The 23,609-nt window shown below is 38.6% G+C and overlaps 1 long non-coding RNA gene across 2 annotated transcripts in view; it reads left to right on the top strand.

Annotated features, from left to right (window-relative positions):
• LOC110481587 (uncharacterized) overlaps positions 1-23,609 on the top strand; it is a 118,220-nt gene extending 94,611 nt beyond the window's left edge. For both annotated transcript variants that reach the window (XR_014954875.1, XR_014954876.1), the window contains one exon: positions 1-23,609. This exon is cut by the window's left edge and continues 21,823 nt beyond it. This is a non-coding gene — a long non-coding RNA (uncharacterized LOC110481587).

The raw sequence follows: 23,609 nt of genomic DNA, 5'->3' as shown, positions 1-23,609 counted from the left end.
TATTTTTCAGATTCTATTATGCTTTAGTATGCATGTCTAGGCTTCATATTAGGGGATAGTAAGCTCTCTTCACAGAGTAGTTAGACAAAACAATTCCTTCTCTAGCTGGGGACCAAGGACAGCTGATCCAGATCTCAGGCCCAAGAGCATAAATAATGGTGGACTGAAGAGAGAAAAACAAGGCTGAGACTTCATAACCTAAAGCTGTAATTGGACTATTAACTCCAATATGCCAATGGACTAGAACTTATAAAGAGAGAGATCTCCCTGACCAGTTGTCCATTTTGTGGTCATTTTGGGTTGTACTGCCAAAGGTGGATCTACTGAGGCCTCTTAATAAAATACCTACTTTATTCTTTAGCTCCATCTACTCTCTGTTCTAGGTTAGCCTTCACAAGGCATCACAGCCAAGTCTGCCATATTTGCATACTTTGTCTCTTGACTGGATCCAGGACTACATACTTTGTCTCTTGCTCTTATTCCTAAATAAAGGAATGTCTAAGTCAAACAACTCTTCTGTTTCCTGTTACCCTCCATACCTGAGCAGTGGAGATGAGAAGCCTTTCAAGATTGCACTTTGTGTGCTGACATCATTTTTATTGATAAAACAGAGAAAACACTCTTTGTACAGCCAGCGCAATCTCAAATACAGTGTAAAGGCAGCTGTTCCTAATTACATTCGGTGATTTTTTTGTCAAAGGCCTTGAGAAGAAACTGTGTCTTATTTGTCAGGAGAGCTGCTCCAATTGTTAGCAAGGCACACCCATAATTCTTTATGGGCTTGGTGTGTTGTTTCTGCTTTCACTGATTAATGAGATAGTGCCCCTTATGGCAGGTCACAAATTGGATTCTGTAAAAGAGGACATTAGAGGTTTACAGCTTTTTTTGGGAAAAGAAAGAAAAAGCAAAAGCAAGCAAGAGCACGACACAATGGGCATTGACCAGCTCTATTGGAATTTTGTCATTATAGCACCAGGGAACAAATTATCATTTCTTGAAGCCTACTGATATTCTAATCTACAGTGCAGACAGATTCAGCACACCTTCATCCTTGAGACTTCATTCTCACTTAATGTTCCATGTAAACCTAGTAATGTCTTGGTATGTGTCCCACTCTCTCTAACATCCTTGGGAAACATGAAGTGCTTCTCAGCAGCAGGCTGACTTTAGGTGCCCCTCCATCACTTCTGGGAAAGGACCACTTCAGTAGCATTGGTAGCAGCATAACAAGATTCAGAACCTCTTGAAACCACCTGCATTACGCAGTACATCACAGCTAGTGACAAGGCACATTACCTCGGTGATATCCATCTGATCTTTCACTGCGGTGATGGCACTTTGGTGAGCTGTAAAGGCAGGAATTGCTCTTTTCATCTGCCATAGTCCAGCAGTTCTACAGAAATATTTGGTCTTAACTAAATGATATGATGGTCAAATATGCTTTATTTTTAATCACTGTTTGGATGATTTATTTTGTGTATATTCAATCTAATGGACAAGTACTTCCAAGAGTAAACATATTAAGCAGCTCTTGAAAAACCTACACAAAACAAGATTCTAAATATACTTGCAGTGCATTAATCAAATGGCAGAGTAAGCAAATATTGATGTGTAATTTAATCTTACAAACTGTCCACAAATAAAGACATATAAATCCATACAGAGGGTTTCCATATCTGTCCCTTGGTTCATAAACATGCATAAGCCCTACTGTGTTGTAAGGCAGGGAACATGAGTTTAGGAATGTGCTTCCTAATCATCTGAACTAGAGAGTGCAAAAATATATCAATAACAGCTTTTAATTAAAAGCAAAACAGATACTAATGCCAAAAGCAGCCTCACAATGGATTTGTGCATGATGGCTGGACACATTTTTGGACAGGTTGGTAAGTTTGCAGTGGGCTTTATGGCAGAACTGCTAACAGCAGGATGTTGCCAATCTGCAAACAGAGCTCAGCAGTGTTTTCAAAATAAACTGCAACAAGTACCTGCAAGGAAGGCTGTACTGTAGGCAGAGAAACATCAACCTCTACTGAGGTGGGGGTAAAAAGCTTAAAGGTGTCCTACTCCTTCCTAAAGTGAGCCATTACTTTAATGATAACACCTGGCTCTGAGTGACCCTGGAATAGAGCTGTCCCTTCCACATCTGAGTTCCCACAGCTCTGCTGTGCCAGATCCTGTGCAGGTACAAGGACTGCTTCCATATGGCTGGTGTAAAACTCTGTTTGAAAGTGCAGCTCCTGACAACAGACATCTCTGAAGCAGAGACTCCCCTGCAATGCCTGTAGAGAGCTCACTGGAGAGGATATCCACACTGCTGGCCCATGCTGGAGCAGGGGAATATTCCCTTAGAAGAAAAAGCCCATGGTGGAGCAGTTCTGTCCTGAAGGACTGCTAGCCATGGATGACCTGCACCAGAACAAGGCAACAGCATGAGAAGAAAGAAGAAGCAAAAGGGAGACATCAGGGAATCACATCTGCCCATTGTCCATCCCCCTGTGCTGTTGGGTAGGGAGAAGAGTGGTATCAGAGAGTGAAACTGAGCCTAAAAGAAGCCACAATTTGTGGAGAATCCTAACTTTTGGTTAGCTTGAACTCATGCCTTGGACTGGAACACATAGGACAGTCCTTCCTGCCTGGGAAGGGCATTTGTCTGATGCTTACATAGGTGAATCACTTATGCATACAAGGCTCTGAACTCCTGCCTTTTCTGGCTCACAATCAATAAATGGCTTATGAAGTTTACTTAAAATACTTTGATTTAAATACCCATTAAACTATTGCAAAGGTTAAGACCAAGATTCATAAATCTAGGGACAAAGAATGCATGTGCAGAACACTAAGAAGAAATGGAGCTATAGGAAATAAATTCACAATGCAATAATGAGAGATTAAACAGATGATACAAGTATGATTGATGAGCTTTATCATAGAAAAATTGCAAAAGCTCTCTGATTTCTTCTAGAAAAGGATTATGGGTATCAAAACCTCAGAATTTATTATTCTGATAGATATCACATGTGAATTACTTCAAGCATCTTTTAGCACAGTGACAAGAGCCTTCCTATCAGGACCACATACATTCCAAAGACACAATAAGCATCTAGTTTCCTCCATTAGAAGGAAACTTTATATATACAAAAATAAAATATTGCAATAGCAGTACTGGATATGAGTTCAAATAAAACACACTCTTCTTTTTTTATAGGCCACATCCAGATCAGGACAAAAACCTTTAATTTAAACTGTTTTTGATATTTCTATACTATGAAGTCCCAAATATAATAATATTTTTCATAGAACGACTAGTTTCTGCAGGAAACAGAACATGTGGTTATCTTGCCAGACAAAGCATTTTCTGTCAAGTGTATGCACCAGGCCATAAGAGAATTCTCTCTGCAATCCATGCCAAATAATGTTTTTCTCTAGCAGAAGAATTATTTTCTCTATCAGACTCCACTGTAAACTAAAAACTTCCTGTGTCTAACTTCTCAGCTGTTGTGTTCACTCGTTGCTGTGATTTTTGCTGGCACGTGCTCTGTCTGTCCCATGGAGCTGTTCACCAGTGCTGCTTTGGCAATTCTGTACGGGAGCGAGGCCAAAGAGTCACCTTCCACATGTAAAGATTTAAATTTGTTCTGGAACTGTTCACTCCTGAGTGTGTGGAAAGGGCACAGGAAGGTAAAGCTGGCAGATCCTTGAATAAATGAGAAGAGCCTTAGGGCACCTAGAGGCAGTTCAAGCAGAAGGAACTACCCACACTTTGCCTTTTCACTTGATGCCCTGTAAAATTTAGACCTTGGAATGCTATTCTCATTGGAAAGAAAAGTCTTAAAATGTCACTGCTTACAACATGAGACACATTTAAAACTGTTCTTTAACTGCATCACTCCTGTCTCCTTCCTCCCTTCCCTGTACTTCTCAGGGAACAGTGATGTCCTGTGAAGAAGCGTGCTTCGTTAGAGGCTCAGTTCTGCAGTGTGAGTGTCATACACACAATACAAAGCATGTGTTTGCTTTAATGCAACATGAACCTGATATGGGAAACGAGTATGTTTATGAAAATTCAGAATTTTAGAAGCACATAATGTATTTAGGCAGTTGGAGGAAAACAGAAATATAATATAGCTTATTTATCAAGTTTGCAAAAGTACAGAGCAGTTTGTAACAGGACTGTAACTTGCTGGGTAGAGACAACTTAGAACACATAGGAGTTTAGTTGCTAGGTAAAGGCCATAAAGATAAGAAAACTCAGTAAAGCAAGACTCAGGTATGGTTGAAACACATAAAGCAGAACCTTTTGCTTAAGGAGCCAGCAAGAACAAGGCTCATAGTTTTGGCAGGGGCAAACTGACTGGGAGAAAGCCAAATCTCCATGGCGCCTGCCCAGAAGCAGACATCAAGCAGTCAATACCAAGGAAGATGATGTTCTTCATCAAAGACCCCTGCCCGCGACCACCAGGATAGCACCACCAAAGACTACTTATTAAGCTCAAGGAGGCAGAGAGAGTGGACAGGGAATGGGTGGGCAGGGAGGTGCAATCTTGTGGGATCAATGTGTATTTAAACCTGAAACCTGTCTCACCAGGTACACATGTATGGTGGAAATATCCCCCATGTGTCCCAGCTGGAATAAAACATATCTGCTTTACAATTTTAATTTTAAAGTCCTTTTTCACCAACTCAAACCAAGGTTCTGTGCTTAAAAATGGTAATTCATGTACCTGCAAAATGTAAACGTGCTCTGCAAACTGTGAGCCACAAATGAAGGCTTCCTGAAACCCTTCAGAAAAAATACAATGCCTTGTTCCAAAGATAACAGAAAATACAGCTCTGGCAGAAACAAGGAGAACAAAAAGGCAATCAGGTTCCTGAGAATGTCAAAGCATCTTTCCCATGAACTCTAAATTTATGTATTTTTTCAATGTTACAATTCACAGGGAATAACTGAGTTTCCTGATTTTCCATGATGTAAGGCATTTTTGTAAGGATTTCTAATCACAATTTGCCATGTTGGTTTCATTTGAAGTTAATAAGGTATGGGGTGTGGGAATTGTACCTATCCAATCTGCCATGATTCTTTAGGCTGTGAGATAAACACACTGAATTATTTCCCATTGAAAGGGATCACCATGCAGTGACAGAGGAAATGGCAAGGCAGCAGAAATCAAGAAAGTAGATAGATCTGGAGGGGGAAAAGTTGCACCTGGCTTCTGGTATTTCCAGACTTCTGTTTTAAAATGTGTGCAGCTTGCTCATAATTTGAAGTTTCAGGTATCAATTTTGATTCTGGCTTGTTTTGATTGCCGACTATACAGAATATGGTTTTTAGATGGAAAACAAAAAAGAATGATCATAAATGTCTCATGCTCTGGCACTGGATGTCATTAACTAATTAGTGTTTTCCAGTCTGCAGAACTGCAGCATTGACATCACAGTCATTCTAGATACAGGAAGAGAATCTCAGTAATTTATGGGTTCATCATATGCAATGAGTTTGTAGCAAAGCATTTTCTAGATTCACTCCACTGATAACATCCACCTTAGGTGATACAACTGCATCAGTTGTATGGCAGTGCCTTCCATGTCCATCGAGTCTTCTTTTATAGAACCTTTGTTATGGTCTTTTGTGATGAAGAGTTGTAAGTTCAAATGAAATAAAAATTGAGGTACATTTTTGTCCCAGATCCAATTTAATGTTCTTCTTGTTTTTTAAAGAAAGTTCTTAACAAATTTTCTAGATTTGTTCTCTGATATTACTTATCATTCAAGGATAATATAATAAGATATTCATAATTTAGGCCCCTATTCTTCATGTATTTCTTTCTAAAGTGGATTTAACCTGATTCCTAATGAACTTTATTATTTTTACCATATTAAGAACTGAAAAGGAAGTTTCTAAAGAAAATTGATGAGTTTTAGTGCCTACAAGCTACAGATGTTAATTGGGATGCAGGCTATATTAGGTTTTTGGTAGGCTTTTTTTTTTTTTATCTCAGCATCTAGGACTTAAAGGTAAGGTTGTTAACTGCATTTAATTAGAAAATTGACTTTACATTCTCTGACATTTGCTCCACATTTTTTCCACACTTGACTCAGTGGAAATTAATTTGGAAGTTATACAAGGCAAGGTGTCACTTTCCAGTTGCATTTGCTTGTGACTGTTCTCTTTTCAAAGAAGGAAATATTAACAGCCTGTCTCTGTAGGTGCCTCTCTTACTTTGACATGATTCTCTGATCTGTTCTTACCTTCCTTGTGCACCCCCTCCACAGCTGCGTGGTCACCTCCCCACACAGTTTCACAGGAAGGGAATACTCCATGTCCTGTGCAGGGAAACCCACAGCAACACTCCCCAGCTGACAAACAGCACAAGCATTAATTGTTGTCCGCATCCATTTCTGTGCCAAATCTAGCTGCTTTCTGTCTCTGAAGAAAATTGCATACAAAATCAATAAGCTCAGGGAAAATGGCTATAAAAATGCAATACTTTAAGTGGAAGGAAAGTAAATTGCCTATACTGCTCAGGTAGCTTTGGATTTGTTGCCTGTTTCCATATGAGAGATTTTCTTCCCAATAACTTAAGTCTCAGAAATTATTGTTAGTCAGTGTAGGCTTAAAAGTCTGTTACATTAATCTTTATATATGTTCCTTTCTATTGCCTCTTGCTTTATTTATGGAAATCATTTTGCTGGAGTAATACCATAAGCTACACAACTTGTTTTCATGAGGAACTGAAGTTGTAAAAAATAACTCAAAATAAAACTAGACATGAAATATCATTTGAAAAGCACCACATAACAATTACAATTATTTATTACTTGCAGTAAATATTGTGCCAGTTTCTATGTAGGTGAGGCTTTTTAATACTGCTACAAGCCACTATTTATACCTCTTCTTTATCATCCAGGAGTTTAAAACCTCTCAAGTGCCTCCTCCTTACTTTGAGGATTCACAGGCCACCTAGTATCTTTTAGCACATCGCCCATCTAAACAATAGATTTACAACTCTGATAATAAACTCAGGCTACATGCAAGAGCTTTGCCCACAACACAGCTTTGGTTTTGGAAAGAAAAGAAAAACTCATTTTTTGCAAAAGTAAAGTAACTAAATCTTACCTGAATAGCAGTAAAATGTAATATGAAAGGACTTTATTTACCTCCAGTATCTCATCAGCCATTCTCAAACTGGTTTGATTCTTTTTCAGTGAGCTCCAAGCTTTTATACCAGCAAGCCAGACACTCAGCTTGGAAAAAACCACCAGAAGAGTAAGTGCTGTAGATGCCATAGTGTTTACAGCACCTGGTCCATGAACTAAAGGAGAATAATGAAATAAGCAACATAATTGAATGTGTGCAAATAAACTGAGCTTAATTTGCATTTATATCTATAGACCTGGGTATGCAAATACCAGTCTTTATGCACTAATGTTGCAACTGCAGGAATAATCAGAAACAGTGTTTCTGGTGTGCAATGCTTTGCCTAGGTACGAATGTGAAATTTTAATTAAAAAAAAACAAACAAATAAACAACAAAACAAATCCACCTCTAAAATGTGTGAAGATCTTGATTCTGAGATACTGAGAAGACAGGGAGGGAGTTAAGAAATTATGATTTAGTTGGTATCTGAAAACCTTCATCTAAACTTTTCTCATTACCTGTCATCCTGGGAAGTATCTCCAAGCCTGTTATTCTGTTCCCACACATGCAATCACAAAAAGTAACAATTACTGTGGCCCTGTGGGCACCATGTGTGTCCCACAGTGGGGCTGCATGCATGGGCTATATGATGTCAATAATGTATCAGAGTATTTTGCAGATATTTCAGGATTTAAATACTCAATAAGAAAATAATTGGATTTGTTAGATTTAGAGAGGACAAAGAATTTGTACACCTGCTTGATTTAAACACACTGACATCACCATCAGCTATCTTTCATGCTCACAGTAAGGACTGTATGTGAACTCTGTGGTGTAAACAATGCTCCCTCATCCCATAACAACACTAAAAGGGCAGCTGCTATTCCCAGAATTTCTGTACTAGACTGCTAATTAAAATACCATTTGCACTAGCGAAAATTCAAAATGGATATTTTCTGATTTTGTTTTGAAAATAATGTAAAAAAAGTGCAAAATAAAAGAAACATAAATTGCTGTAAAAGTGACTCAAATCTGATCTGTTCCCAGGATTTATGAATAGGATTATAAACAGCTTCATTATTCACGACCAAGTTTAAGCTTTGTTGTGATTGACCGGAGCAATGTTTCACAGGCCCAAATCCCTATATAAACATGCTTCTTTCTAGTGGTAGATACCAATATTAACATTCAAATTAATTAGTTTACAAAACACCACATGAGCAGCTCAGAACACTTGGTTTAGACCTCTTTTCAAACTGGTTTAATTTCAGTACTGACAAAATAATTGTGCTTTTACTTTTCAGGAACTTTGTCGAATGTTTTCATAGAATCAGAGAAAGGAAAGTGAGTTGGAAAGGACTCACAGGGATCATCAAAGTCCAGCTCCTGGCCCTGTAGAGGAGACCACAGGAATAACACCATGTGCCTGAGAGTGTTGTGCACACACTTCCTGAACTCTATCAGGCTTGGGACAGTGACCACTTCCTTAAGAGCCTGTTATAGTGCCTGGTGGTTAGTTTATTGTTCAGGTAAAAGTTGAGCCTTTACATAAGCCTATTAGCCTCAGTTTATGTCCTGAAATGGTAAGTAAATACCTGACAGGTCCCCCAGAGCGATGTGGAAGGTCCATTTTTTTGCAGGATTTTAAGAGCAGGTTAAAAAAAGGTGAAGCAATGATGGCAAACACACTGCCTTTGCAAGAGTTAAATGGTAGTTGGTATTGCTCCCTTAGCCTGCAGACTGATAATGGTCTGTGATTACTAAAAACTGTCTATAAAATAATCAGAAAAACAAAACAAAACAAAAGCCACAAAACATTGAATATTACTACTTCCACAAGCAACAGATACTTTATATCAAGGAAAATGCAGGCCAGTTATCTTTCCAAATAATCCTTTAGGAAATCTCCAGATGAAAGTGTGGCAATTCTGAGTTAAAACACAGTTCTGAGGGGTTCCTATATTCCCACATGAGAACTATAAGCTTTAAGCATACCAGTCCAGCTGGCATGAAGAAGCATCTTTCAAAGATTAATCCCTATATATACACAGGAGCTCTAGGGTAAGAGTTTGCAGTTTAGTTAAGCCACAAAAGGAAAAAGTTCTAAGTACTTCCCAATGCATGTGGCTGCTTGCAGATCCTCAGCTTGCCAGAGGCACCTGACAAAACAGAGGGAGTACTTGTGCTGGACAAATGATTTTTTTAATGCAACATACTTAAATGTAATCTGTCAACAAGGAGCACAATCCCACAGCTGAGTTAATGCTCTCCTGTATCTTGTTCACTATGAACCATGTCACACTCTCTCCAGACCCAGCACCTCTGCTCCTTTTCTCTGTGCCCAGCACTCAGCAGAGCCTGCCTACAACTTTGATGTCAGCGAAGCAAACCAGCCTGTTTCCTCCTACTGTTTTGTGCCCAGGCCCAGGAATACAACATACAACAGCTTGCAAACTACCTGGCAGTCACCGAGTGCATGCATGTCCCAGTGTGATTCTTCACAGGCAGCATTTTAACACGGTCCCATAAACATAAAAATAAAGGTTTTAAAATTCTCTACAGAATGTTTTCTTTGTTTATTTTTCAGTATTGTCTGCTATCAAACTTGTAACAATTTTGTGTTGGTTTGTACAGTTTCTTGCATGATAGGGCTCTGTTGCCTTATGAGGATTAATGCCTACATGTTCTGTTCATATAAATGGTAATTATATAAGAGTTGTGTGCTCATCTCTGCAGTGCATTTGGGCTACACAAACATTTTTATAAATGCTGGCAGCTGGAAAAACACTGGTAAATAATGAATAATATACCTTCGTTAATAACAGAAAACCAAAAACATTGATTTCATTACAAATCAGCTGTTGGTACTTGCAGAGAGCAGTATCTTTCTCCATATTGCTAATTACTTCAAAACATCAAAAGCTTTGAGCACTCTAAATTTCATAGCTTAATTACTCAAATGGAGAGAGATTTGCATTTCAGGTAGACAGACCCATTGGAATTAGACTGTTATTATCACTTTATTTTGACACCCTATTACAAATAAGTACTTTAGGTCAGATGAGTGATTACATCCCAGATCTGCTGACGCTGCAGAAGGGCAGTTAAATAAGGAAAAAGTCAGGATAAAGTCATCTTTAAGAGCTCACTATCTCAGCATAATTTAAAGTTTTAGATATGCCTGCAGTAGCTTTCAGAAAACAATTATTCTAAGCAAAGATATTGGCATTTCAGCAGCACTTAAGCCTCTCCATCTTCTTATTATGTACTTCTACACTCTGAATTAGGGCTTTTTTACTAAGTTTGTGTGGCAACCCAAAACTTCTGATAGCAAGGGAGAACATCTCTGAGAAACTGCCAGAAGCTTCCACAAGTCCAGCAGAGGTAGTGCTAACTGATCAGTGCTAGCTGATTGTGAGATGGACCTGCCTCTGGCCAAGGCTGTCAGCAGCACTGGCAGTGCCTCTGGGATAATGTATTTAAAAGGGAAAAAAATAAGTTATTGCTAAGAAACAAGTTGCAGCCAGAGAAGAGTGAGACTACATGATGGGAAGAACTATATAGACATCAAGGTCAGTGTAAAAGGAGGGGGAAGAAGTACTCCAGGTGCTGGAGCTAAGATTCCCCTACAGCCTGGAGGACCCCATGCCAGAGCAGGTGAATGCCTGAAGGAAGGAGTGACCATGTGGGAAGCCCACACTTGTGTAGGTAGGACCTGTGGACTCACAGAGAGAGAAGCCCATGTTGGAGCAGGTTTGCTGGAAGGACTTGTGACCCCAAGGGGAACCCACACTGGAGCAGCCTGTGCCTGAAAGTTTGCACCCCATGGAAAAGGACCTACACTGGAGCAGTTCATGACTTGTAGCTCATGGGAAGAACTCACATTGGAGAAGTGTGTGGAGAGCTGTCTCATACGAGAGGGAGCTCATGTTAGAACAGGGGAAGGACTCCTCTACCTTAGGAGGGAGCAGAAACAATGTGTGATGAGTTGATAATCCTAATCTGCATTCCCCATCTCCCTGCACCACTAGGGGAGAAGAGGTAGAGAACTGGGACTAAAAATTGGCCCTGGATGGAGGAAGAACTGACAGAAGATGTTTTTAAGATTTTGGTTTACTTCTCATTATCCTCCTCTGATTTGATTGAAAAAAAATTCATTTCATTTTTCCCAGGTCAAGTTTGTTTTGCCCATACCAGTAACTGATCTCTCTCTGTCCTTAGCTCAAGCCAAGGTCAACCCACCACAGGCTTCTCCCAATCCCAGGCTTGTCCCACTGCCAGAATGCCCTGACCAGTGCTGGCATGTACAAGATGTGCTAAGAAGGAAACAGGTATGGAGCAAGAAACGGGTTTTTTCTGGGGCAGTTATATCAGGTAACCACAGTACAAGTGTTAAAATATATATCCCACCTTATGTTTTTTGTTTTTAACATGGAGAGTTGGTATTATGTCCTATAGAGCCAAACTGCATTTAAAAATTGAGCCCACCCATTGTGTTTAGAGGCGCTGCCTTTAAAGGAATAGCTACAATTTCATTTGCATGCTGAAAATTGACATCCACAGCATGCAAAGTTGCTTCATCTCTCTCTTTAGATGGCAATAACTAGAGCCAGTGGTTAAGCAATGGAAGTTCATTCAAAAGTAACATCTGTTTCTACTTCAGATTTCAAATCACATTGTTGCATTTGCTTTTCATCAACACTTCAGCTAAGACGAGCAGTGGCATTTTACATAATATTCAAGAATTTGCTTATGCAAAACACAGAATAATTACTTGTAAGATTCTGAAAAAAACCTCATAAGAGCTCACTTTTTCTACATTCTCATCTAGATGTAAAATGTATAAATCTAATGTTCTTCCACTCCTTGTCTCTGTCTGAGCTTTTGTTAGGTAACATGTGCTGCTTTGCACATGAAAAGCATTCTTTCTGCAAAACTAGCCTTCTCCAGCTCTTTAGGTTTGTGCTGCTCTGCGGTACATTGGTTTCATTAACTTCTACATGGTGCCATTGATCAAATGATCTGCGCTCATGTGATAATTAGACCTTACAGACTGCTGACTAAAAAACAAATTTTGAGAGTGTTACTGGATAACTCACTCACAAGTCCTTATGGTCCAAACAACATAGGCTGATATAATGCCAGAGAGTTTAAAGGAGTTGTGAAAATTATATCAGCTGGGGGTCAGGATAGCAATTTCTCATATTCACCAAAATGCTGAGATTAGAGCAGTGGAGATGCTAAAGCACAGTGCAGCTGAAGGTTGTTCAGAGGAAATTTATACCTGTAACCTGCCTTGGTGACCTGCATGATGCCCCATGCATCTTTGTTCACGTGCTTTGAACATGTTCTTAAGGAAAATGCTAACACAAGGGAGGACAAATCTATAAAGGGAGAAAATAAATTTTAAATTATAACTTTTTTTTAAGTTCTTCAGTCTTCAACCAAGATTTCCAAAGGTGACCAGTGAATTTATGTTTCTCATCAGCAACACAGCAAAAAGCCCTAATCTTCAGAAAAGTGCTGAACCATCTAGAATATTTAATATACTACTGAACAGCTTTGGAAAGCCGAGCCACTCTGCACAAAGGTGAAAATTTTAAAATATTACTTTCATTTGAGTCATGCACTCTTCTTTTCTCATTGAGATGTTTTGTTTGTTTGTTTCATGAAACAATGGTATGCTGCAGAGAAGGGAGGTGGTGTGGAGCTTTCTTTGTTCACAGCTGCCTGCAGGACTATGGCACAGTGCAGACCAGGACTATGTGTTTTTTCTTATCCTTAGTAGTCCTTGTAGGAAGCTGCAATGTGCTCTGGCTGAGTGTTGGAGGAGGATGGGGACAGGTGCATGTCATGATGTGGTCATGTCCCTGTCCAGAGCTGAGGATGTCAAAACCAGGGAAACAAGAACTAGCAGACGTCTTACACCCTGAGGGGCCCTTCCTGCCTGCACATGACTCTCCTAGCCTCAGGTGAAAGCTGTCCATCCCACATCTCCCTGACAGCCAGGTGACATCTCTCCTGGGCCACTTATGTCACCAGTCCCCAGTGACAGTGACACAACATGCCCAAAGCTGGTAGCAGCCCTCTTTAATGCCACTGTGCCATCACAAGGGCTGTCAGTGCCACATCAGTGTGACACAGCTGTTTTATCTTTTTCCACCTGAGAGGAAGTTAATTTTTTAATTTAAAAATAATAAAGAAGTCATTTTTAAAAAGTAAAAAGGGAGGAATAACACCCAATAACTGGCAATTTAAAGAACAGCAGCTCAGCAATGATTAAAAGGGAATTAAAAAATGGGTTCTACTCACTGTCCCATATTAAGATTTGTATGGTAATTGCTCTTGTGGACTTGGAGGCTTAATTCAGGGAGAAAAATGCATCTTGAGTGGGCTGAAAGTAATATTTTACATCTTTGGAGTGTGAGACATGTCCAATGCCAAACTCTGCAGCCACAAGAGACTGACACTGCTGAGGATGTTTGAGCGTTGACTGCTGGACTCACATCTGCTTTTCTTGGAACTGAACAAAATGATATTTCCAGGAATGACCTTGTGCTACCAGCTTCTGTTTGTGCCTGAAACAAAATGATAAATTACTTTTCATCTTCTTAGTTCACTCTAGACTATTACACCGTCTGAAATTGGCAGGACAAGGGGCAATGGGCACAAACTGAAACACAGGATGTTTAAAGTTTCCAGGGACTGAGCATCTACCTTATTTCTTTGAACAGCAGGAAACTCACTTTCAGGATGACTTGGCACAGGTTGCCCAGGGATGCTGTGAAAACTCCACTTTTGGGGGTATACAAAGTCTGCAGAGAAATGGCCCAATAAAAAGTGTATATTTTCCTCTGCTCTGCAGACCTATGCTTATTGTGATCTACAGAGTGCAGATATTCTCTATTTTTTTTTTTCTTATATTCAGGTGTGGCATTGAGCTATTAAGAGGTTTTAAGTTTTCTTGACAAGAGGGCATCATCAAAAACTGACTAATGAGGACTCGAGAACTGTGAAAAACATCTCTTCCCTCAGAGAATTATGGAAGGTTCGTGAAATTATTCTTTCATTTTAAAAATTTTGAGTCAAACCCTGCTCTGCTCAGAAAAATTTGGGGCAAGAACTGGCGAGATAAACTGTACCTCTTTTTCTCATTCCATGTATTAAAAAAAAATGTGTATTTAGTAAAAAACTCCTAAAAGTCAAAATTACATTTACACTAACTGCTATTAAAAACAAAACCCAAAGCATTCTTATGTTGTTGAATGATGACCTGTTAGGGGAACCAAACAAAACCCAGAGTCTCTGGGCATAAAATAATTTTCAAATAAGCTGCTTATTGTGTCCCTTTCTCTTCTGCCTGTCCCACATTGCCTTTCCAGAGGAAGAGCTCAGTGCAGAAACTGGTGCTTAATTAGGTTTAATTTTTGCTTTGCTCTTTCAGTTCACCTTTAAAAGCTGAGAGCCGTGGCTTTTCATCAGGTGAGCCAGAAGGTGCTGGAGCAGCGCCGTGTGCAGTCTGGGGCAAATCCTTCCTCGCGGTCAGAGATGGCACATCTCTCTCCTCTACTCCCACATCCCTGGGGATCCCTCAAGGACAGGCAGTCTATATTCCTCTTTACAGTGTCCATATCCATCATAATTAGTTTGAATCAGGCTATGAGGATTAACAAGATCCCCTCGGTAAGAGGCTTTGCAGAAAGGGTGACCTCCCACCCTCCCAAGTTGTGTGTGTGTGAGCTCAGTTGCAGATATTTGGAGCACTGTACATGGTAGACCTGCGTTCAGAAATGGCACAGGAGACTCCTATTTTCCCTTTAAGCTCTAGAAATCAGACACTGAATTTTTTCCTTACACAATTTTATGCCAGTATAAATGCCACCAAAGTTGACAGAAAAAATTTCATTATCTACAGGCCTGACAGGAGATAACAGGTCCCTGAATGTACCCTCTGTGGACTTGCAAGGTTTTGATGTGCTGCTTCTAATTCTCAAATTATCTGGCCTCCTCATTTCCCTATCAAGGCTACCATATTTCACATGGTGCTATTAATCATATAAACACTATTGACTTTTTTCTGTCATAATCATTGATTTCAGCCTATCTTCTGGAACTTTTGACTGCTTTTATAAAGTGGCTATGTTGCCATGACAGAAACTAGATTTGTTTTAATAGGATAACAAAATATAAATGCAGAGAATTTGGAAGCTGTAGGTCTGCAAATATTTCCTGTGACAACATTTTGGGAAAATTGATAAAACCACAAGTGAAGCAGTGTTGGAACCACATAAGGTTAAACATGAAGACAAAAAAAAAGCACAAAGTGGATTTGTTAAATAGAACATAGGCACAGTTCACAAAACAAGGTGAAGTTAGAGAGGATATCAAAACCAGGGTGCTAAAGTGAGTTTAGACTTTTGTATCCCATCATGAGTTCTCCTTAGTACTAAGATCAATGGGATTTTGCCTTGGCTGTTTTAGAAGTTTCCCATAACAAAACTGCTGAGTTCTCACTATGCAGCTGATATCCTGACCATTGTGCAGAACAAATCTCCTCAGGACAGACTTTGCTTCCATTTCCAGTCAGGATAACTCCAGGCTTCAGCAAAATGAACTTGGATTGACATCAGTACTAATCAGAGTACAGTATCCTGCATTAATGGAATGGCCTTTGGGAAGAGTTCTTATATTTGTAACAATTTCTATTTTGAATTTCTATTCTGTTTTACAGAAACAAAAGAAACAAAAACTATCCTTCTTTTTCTTCTCATTTTACTTGAAGCTTCTACTCCTAATTCTGCCATCATTATTAAACAAGTCTTCCTTATGCTCTTTAGTAAAGCAACTTATGTTACTTTTGATTAAATAATTCTCAAGCTGAAGCCTAATGAAGACAGAAAATCTCTCTGACGAAATGTATAAAAGTTTAATTACCACAAAATACTGCATATATTGTGCAAGTTTCCACTGCATTTCCCAGCATTCTTTTATCACCACCACCACAGTGGCTTGTAACCACATTTGTCTCTTATACCAGACATAATTGCATGTTAGTTTATCTGCATTTCAGCTGTCCTCTCCTGAATCTCATCTAATCTATTCATTTCAATTCTCTGATGAGAAGTCCTAAACTGCACAAATTTGTGATTGCATTTTTACCAAGACTGCCATAAAGTTGTTACTCAGAAAGAAGCAAGAGTCATTTATTTCAGTCACTCATTCTCACCCTTAGCAGGTCAGGCTAAGCTGCTCAAGGGACATTTACTTCTGTGGAAGGCTTAGCTAAATGAACAAAGTCATGTACCATGGTATATCTGTACCACAGATATTAGTCCCCAGCACACTAAGCATAGCAGAGCTAGAGAAATGATATTTCTTTATAAAAGAACTCATTCTTTTTTTATATGTATCCTTGTGTTATTTTTGTACTATAGCTGTGGAGTCTTTTAACCCTTTCACTCAGCATACCTCCCACTGCTGTCACCCAGTAGCATTTCTTCTAGACTGAAAAAACTGAAGGAATGAATGAGACACATAGATTACTTAGTTCTTAAATATTACTTCTCTTAAACCACTCACTCATCCCTGGTCACTTCTAAAAGGTTACACCAATATGATGCTGTACTCTATTATTGAAACCTCTCTCCTGGTTGCTGTCACACCATCACAGCAACTTAAAAGTGATCAAGCTGGTTTTGTCCTTTTTTACAAAGACAGCTTTAAGAAACACTCTTTTTTTTCCTTATTCAGAAATAACATCCATTTCAGAAGATCCAAAAAAAAAATCCTTCTTGGAATGATGCTTAATTCACAAAATGTCATAGGAACCCATGATGGGTTAAAGGGATGGGATTAAGGAACACATGCTCTTGTTTTCTTCTTATCCAGAAAATATTAAAACACAAAAACTATATGGTTCCTATACATTGGACAACACCAACAGCAAATGGTCATTTCTTTGAGAAAGTAATTGTAAATCACAGCTCCTTTGAGCTGTGTCTTGCACTTGACCCACAGTGCCCCATAGCTGCTGCAGCCAGCCTGGGGGTAGCCAGCAAAAACCCCACTGAGGGTCCTTGCAGAAATGCAGGACAGCAGGAGAATTCTGCTACTTAAAAATTTAGAGTTATGTTCTAGCAGCCTCTTAGATACTGTAAGAAAATTTTACATGTTGTAAAATGTAAAGTGTTGCAACAAAATGCAGGAGGTTTGCAATCACCTCTGATATGATACCTCTACTTGTCATCTTTGAGACAAGATAACAATGAAACACTGAAGGAAGGTCTTCAAAATTCTAGTGAAAATGGGCCATGCTGGCCCTAAGTAAAGACACCCCTGAATTAATAACCCAGGATTTCACTTTCAGCCAAAAATAAAAGAAAAAATTCATAATTCAACCTTTCATTTCAATTGTTTGATTTTATACTTTTTTTATTTTAAATGTATGGTTATAATTTGTAATTTAACTGTAAGCTGCCATATTGCATATATACTCATTTGTGCTGCAATGTAATACAGCTGTGGTGTGACACAGCTGATTGAAATTGAATGCATCACAAATTGAAAAATTCTGCATTTACTGTGACAGTCAAAATGTCAGAATTATGCAGAAGAAATAACAGCAATCATGAACTGAATTTTAACTGCCATGATTGTCTAAATCACAGAAATTGTCTGATCCATAAATTAATAAAACTCCACAATTTAAACATCAATTCCAAATTATTTTATTTCTTAAAAATCTAGTACTGATTTCAGTGAATTTCAGTGAATTTTCTAATTGTTTTTATACCTATGATTAAAGATCTCCTTGGGTATTTCCAAATGTAAAAAATATAAACACAAGCTCTGCCAAGGTTGAAAACCAGACAAAGTCTCCACACGTATTTTCTACTCTATGCCATGTCCACATAATTTTTTTGCATTAATATTAAAATGTTTTCAAATATGTATCCAGGAATTTGGAGATACAAAGATTATTGCAATGCAAATTGTAGTCCTTCCTATGTCAGACTTTTTATGCTAAATTAATATCAGGGAATAAAAGCCAACAAAAAAAAAAAAAAAAAGGAACAAAAAAAAGTAAAAAGAAAGAAAAGGAAAAATAGAAAAAAGGAAAAATTAAAACCACAAGGAAACTTAGTAGTCCTGATATTTAGGATAATTTTTTGTGTTGAGAGATTTCTTGAGGTGACATTGGATATATAAGGCTTCTTAACTACCACAAATCTAACTATAAAATAGAGTTAGTTTCAGTCCATGAACCATCAAAGGGGAAAGACAAGACAACATCTCTGTAAACAGCAATCCTCTCCAAATAATGTAAAATTCACCAAACATTTATATTCCTGAAGCAATGGAGTTGTTCAGACTAATCCTGACCTTTCAAATTCCTGGGCAACTCTACCAAAACATAAGAAAACACAATCACCTCCTCTAATACCAGGCTTTGCTGCAAGTTCAAGGATCTTCAAACCCAGATTCACTTTGTGCTCTTGAACCTCTGTTTTCCTCCATGTAACACACCCCTAGATCTGACTCTGAAGACCAAGAAAAATCCCAAAGCTTTGGTTCCTGCAGTGCTTATGCCAATCAGTGCTGATCATAAGTGTATTCTTAATCTGAGTTTGAGTCCCTTACAAGTGAGAAATCACATGGGGGACCTTTTTCTTACAGTTCAATGAAATAAATATAAAATTTTGAAACTATTGTGGATTTCTCATCTGAAGGCCTATCCCTCCTTCAACCATAAAACTGAACATTAACCAAATAAACATTCCAAACTCTGGTGAGGGAGACTCTCATCCCAGTAGAAGTCTTCTTTCTGTAACATGTCCAGAAATCCACCTTAATAATACCAGGCATTTTCAGCTGAATGACATATTCATTTGAAGGAATTAAGACTAGCAGCCAATAGCAGGTCAAATTCTTCATGCAGGCTTGTAAGAAGTAGTGGAAAGGGAAACCACAAGAAGAAGCATCTATTCTTTTTTAATTAGGTGAAAACAAAAGACATAAAACAACCTGCTGCATTTCCAGATCTTTGGGGTTTTGATTGGAAGGCCACCCACTCCTGCAGTAATTGCTCAAAAAGGAATTTCCTTCTCATTCATTTGCATCTCTTTCTTGTACCTTTTTTTTTCAGAGAGATGATTTAGCACCAGTGTCCAATGAATTAAAAAAAGCCTGATTAATGTGCAGCAGCTGACATTACAGCACATACATTCATGTTAGTGATGGAAGAGCCTCATGTAATTGGATCAGAAATTGGATAAAATAATAAAAAATTTAACACAGCCTTTGTCTTTTTACATTACAGTGGGATGGCTGTAAGGTCAGGAGATGGAGAGTTTTAAATGCTTTTCTGGTAAAAATTTGTTTCATGCATGCCCATGATTAAAATGAATGTGGTATCCCACTGCAATACAGAGGTACAAGAGAGGGAATAATAAATTGGTGACATTGACAAAGTTTCATTTGTTATCTGCTTTAAAATGTCAGGTCATGTCATTGCACTGAAATATTTTCTCTTGATGTATGTCTTACAAAGCAAGTTCAATGTTTGGCACTTTTCGATTTCAATAAAAGAAAACATCTTTTAATCTAGAAAGCATAGTAACCATCAGGAAAATAAAGTCAATTCAAGGCTCCTATTTGAACACTTTTTCAGAAGCCTCTTGAAAAAGCCTACTCAGAGTGGCTTGGTTCATCATGGAGCCCTATTTTACTCACAAAAACCTGGCTGGCTTTCTGTCCATTTTTTTCCTCTTAAAGAAAAAATTATGTTTCTGGGATTTTGGTACCAAAAAATGAAAAAGAGAGAAATTTTAATTTAATTAGAACTTGAGTCTTTTGATAAATAGATCGACTTTTTGATCACAGATACTATTAATGGAATATTTCCCAGGCTGACATTAACTATGTGCTGGAAATACAGATGGGAATTTAAATAAGTTATGACATTATATTCATGGCAAAATCCATGAAATAAACCGGACCTCTTATAGGAGGAAAGAACATTTATCATGTTTGTATTTTTTCATTAATGGAGAATAAATCTTTTTTCCCAAAAAATCTATGAGAAATATGGAAAATGAAAAAGTGAGGGAATGGACTGATAGTGATAGAACACAATACAACTTCCAATTAAGTCACAAATTTAACTCACAGGATGCATTTACTCTGGTGAAGGGTATGGAAAAAGCTTTCTTCTACAAAGTGTTCACAAGCACAATTCCTAATGAACCTGACCATTAGTTACTTCTTGAACCTTTTCTCCAAGGAGTACTTTATGTTATTGTTTGGGAAACATGCCTAAAATAAAATCAATGTGGCAGTGATGAGAGGCAGCAGCAGCAACTTAAAATCTAATTTGATGTTTTTCTGGCTAGGTGTAAAGCAAAGCACCCTGGATCCTAGATTGTCTATTCCTTGGGACACAAAAAGGCTGAGAGTGGAGGAGCTGAAGGAGAGAATGCAGCATATGTACTTAGGGACAGATTTGGGAAGTAGATGGCTGTTTTGCTGAGTGTTGGAGCATTGGGCAGCACCAACTGAGAAAGCATCTAGAAAGTGATGTTGCATTTCATTTTAAGTGCCAGTCTGCTTTTGTAATGTTTTTCTTATCTCCATTTGTTTGCAGCCCCCTCAGATTCAGAGCAGCATCCTTGCACAGAGTTCTGAACCTGCCTTCAGGGACTTGGCAGCAAGTTTGCACTTGGTAAAGAGTGTGCAGAAGGGACAGGCTATGAAGATCCCTGTCTTGGCAGGATAGGCATAGAAAAAAGTGAAAAAACAAAGATTAAAAGGTTTTTCTAGCTCATTCTAAAACAAATTTTCTCTGGATCCTGCTTTGCTAAGTTATTTTTTGCGGGTTTTTTGGTCTTTCTCAGCTCATTTTTTCTCATTCAGCTCATCAGTGTTCAGGTGAATCCTAAAACCAGTTTCTTGCAAATGATGTTATTTAGTATTTCTGGCCCACTTCATCTTCTCCAATTATATCCAGTGGAAAATTTGGAAATACAACAAGTAGTGCCATAGAAATGAAGATCCTAGCATTTTGACTAGGCTTATTCTGCTTCCTCTGTACATCAGTAGCAGCACAAAATAGCTCCACTGAAATCAGCAGCTGCTCTTTTTTTCCTGCCATCATAATGAAGATCAGATCCTGGTCCACTAAGCCTCTCTTTCTCCAGCTCAGTCTTATCTCAGCACCAGCAATATTCAAATAATCTCTTCTTACCACAATTCCTCTGGATATATCCCCCAGAATTTCAGGCGGTAAACACAGTGGTGGAAGAGCAGGAACAGGGTGAAATTACACACACACAAAAAAAAATCTATACCAGTTGTGTATTAAAAAATAATATAAATCAATTTGGCCATTTCTTGGGCCCTAATTGCTTTCAGTGTCAATATCTATTTTGTACAGCATGATACTAAGGTCTAATTTCGCTCAGCACCTCATGCAGCACACACCAAGTTCTCAGACATTTTTCACATTTCTCTACATCAGCTAGGAAGTTTGACATCACCTTGAGCTGAATGCCTTGCAAACACTGGAGCAAGCAAACATCCTCAGTGATGAGGCAATGTTTCACTCTAGCTATTATGGCACAATTGTTTAGACTAGTGGAGTAATAAATGGCCCAATTGTCCACAGGGGACCAGGGATTGCCAGGCAGGGAGGATTATTGCTGTTGTCTGTGGTTTATTAGCTGGCATTTTGATTCAATGCCTGATGCACATTCATAATTAAAATTTAATTTGTATGTGAGCTTGTAAGAGACAGACAGAGGAAGTATTCCTACATTGTACAGGTGATAGGGAGAGATATTTTCTCTGCCTTAGAGACTGGGCCAAATGAGAGATTCAGGAAGTTTTGAGGGGTTAGCATAGCAGAGAAACTCAAAAGTGAAAAACACCCTGATATCTAGGGTTAAAAACCTATTATAGAGCATGAAAATCATTGAAAATATGTGCATGGTAACCTAGAAGTAGCTACTAGGAAATACTAAACATACATGTGCTTGAGAAATCCCACTTCTCCCAAGCTTAGGCACCTGCCTTAATGATGTCAGAGAAATGCCTTCATTCCCTTTAGGATACCAACCTGGTAATCCATTCCTAAAACTACTAATATACACTTGGAACAATTGTTCTCCTGGAGGAAAAGGAGTTGCTTCTATCCCTGTTATTATTGTAATAATCTAGAAATTGAAGGTACATAATTTTTGGCTTAATTTTATTTTTTTTAATGCATCATCATATTAAAAAAGACCTCTGTTATTTAAGTGGTGGGATTCTAACATTAAATCTTGCCACCAGATATATTCCAACAGTCTTATCCCACTTATTGACGTAAATGTAAGTTTTACCATGAGCAGTGTTAGCAAGATCTTACCACTCCTAAACAAAGCACACAGGAAACATCTTTTTACACTTGTTAAAGCAACATTAGGATAGTTCATTTTATATTTCAGCCCAGGCATATTTGGCACTATTATTGAAACTGTGAATGTCACATCATTATGACCTGATCTCATTTTAGCAGCAGGAAATAAGTATTTGGCTTCTACTGCTGTGGAAGCTGTGGTGGAGGGAGCTGCATCCACATGTACCCCAACTTCCAAACTACCCAGGCACATGCTCAGGCTGTCACTGGTAATAACTCCTTTGACATTAGAACCTGTGAGACACAGGTCCTCCCCTGCTGCAATAATCTGTAGCATGCCCATAAACTCCCTGCTTAATAAGAATCCACTTATAAATTCCAGATCATTCAGACTTTCCTGGAGCATTTTCCAGCAGACAAATCATAAAAACGAAAGCAATTACAATTACTGATGTGCAGCTATGGCAGTGGACGTTATTATCACCTTCCTTGAGATTTATTAGGAGACAAATAGCAGGAATACTGGGCTGCAGACTGAGCTGTGCAGGCTTCACAGCATACATGTCCTATCCACTTCCTCCTCATTGACCAGATCATGTCCCAGGGCATGTTCTCAGTCATTCTTCAGCTTCTCCAAAAAATATGTGATTGATGTCATAAACAGGCCTGGCTTTTGTTTCAAAGACTATGGTGATACACAAAACCTTCCCCTCTCTTACTGATTTCAGGTAAATATCTTCATTGTGCAATGTCTATAACACCTTCCTTTTAATTTTTATTTTTTTTTCATTCTAACAAGCTTTCTAGGACTGGAAATTAACCAGTGGTCTCTGCATCTGGTGAATGCCAATTAGTGTTTCCTAGAACTATTACCTATTTTTTTAATAATTAATAAGAATGTGTTGTGGTTTGACATGGAAAAATAATTTTCTCGGAAGGAAGAGGCCAGTTTGGATATGGACGAATTGAAGGTGGACATGCCTCTGAGAACACAGAGGGGTTAAAAGCAGAATTCCCAGGAGAACTCGCTCTCTTTGGTTCCGGTCAGCACGCAGTGCAAACTCTCCCCTGCCCGG

This window comes from Lonchura striata, chromosome 4 (assembly GCF_050655825.1).
Source record: "Lonchura striata isolate lonStrDom1 chromosome 4, ASM5065582v1, whole genome shotgun sequence".
Classification (NCBI taxonomy): domain Eukaryota; kingdom Metazoa; phylum Chordata; class Aves; order Passeriformes; family Estrildidae; genus Lonchura; species Lonchura striata.
This window is presented reverse-complemented; position numbering and strand designations above follow the sequence as displayed.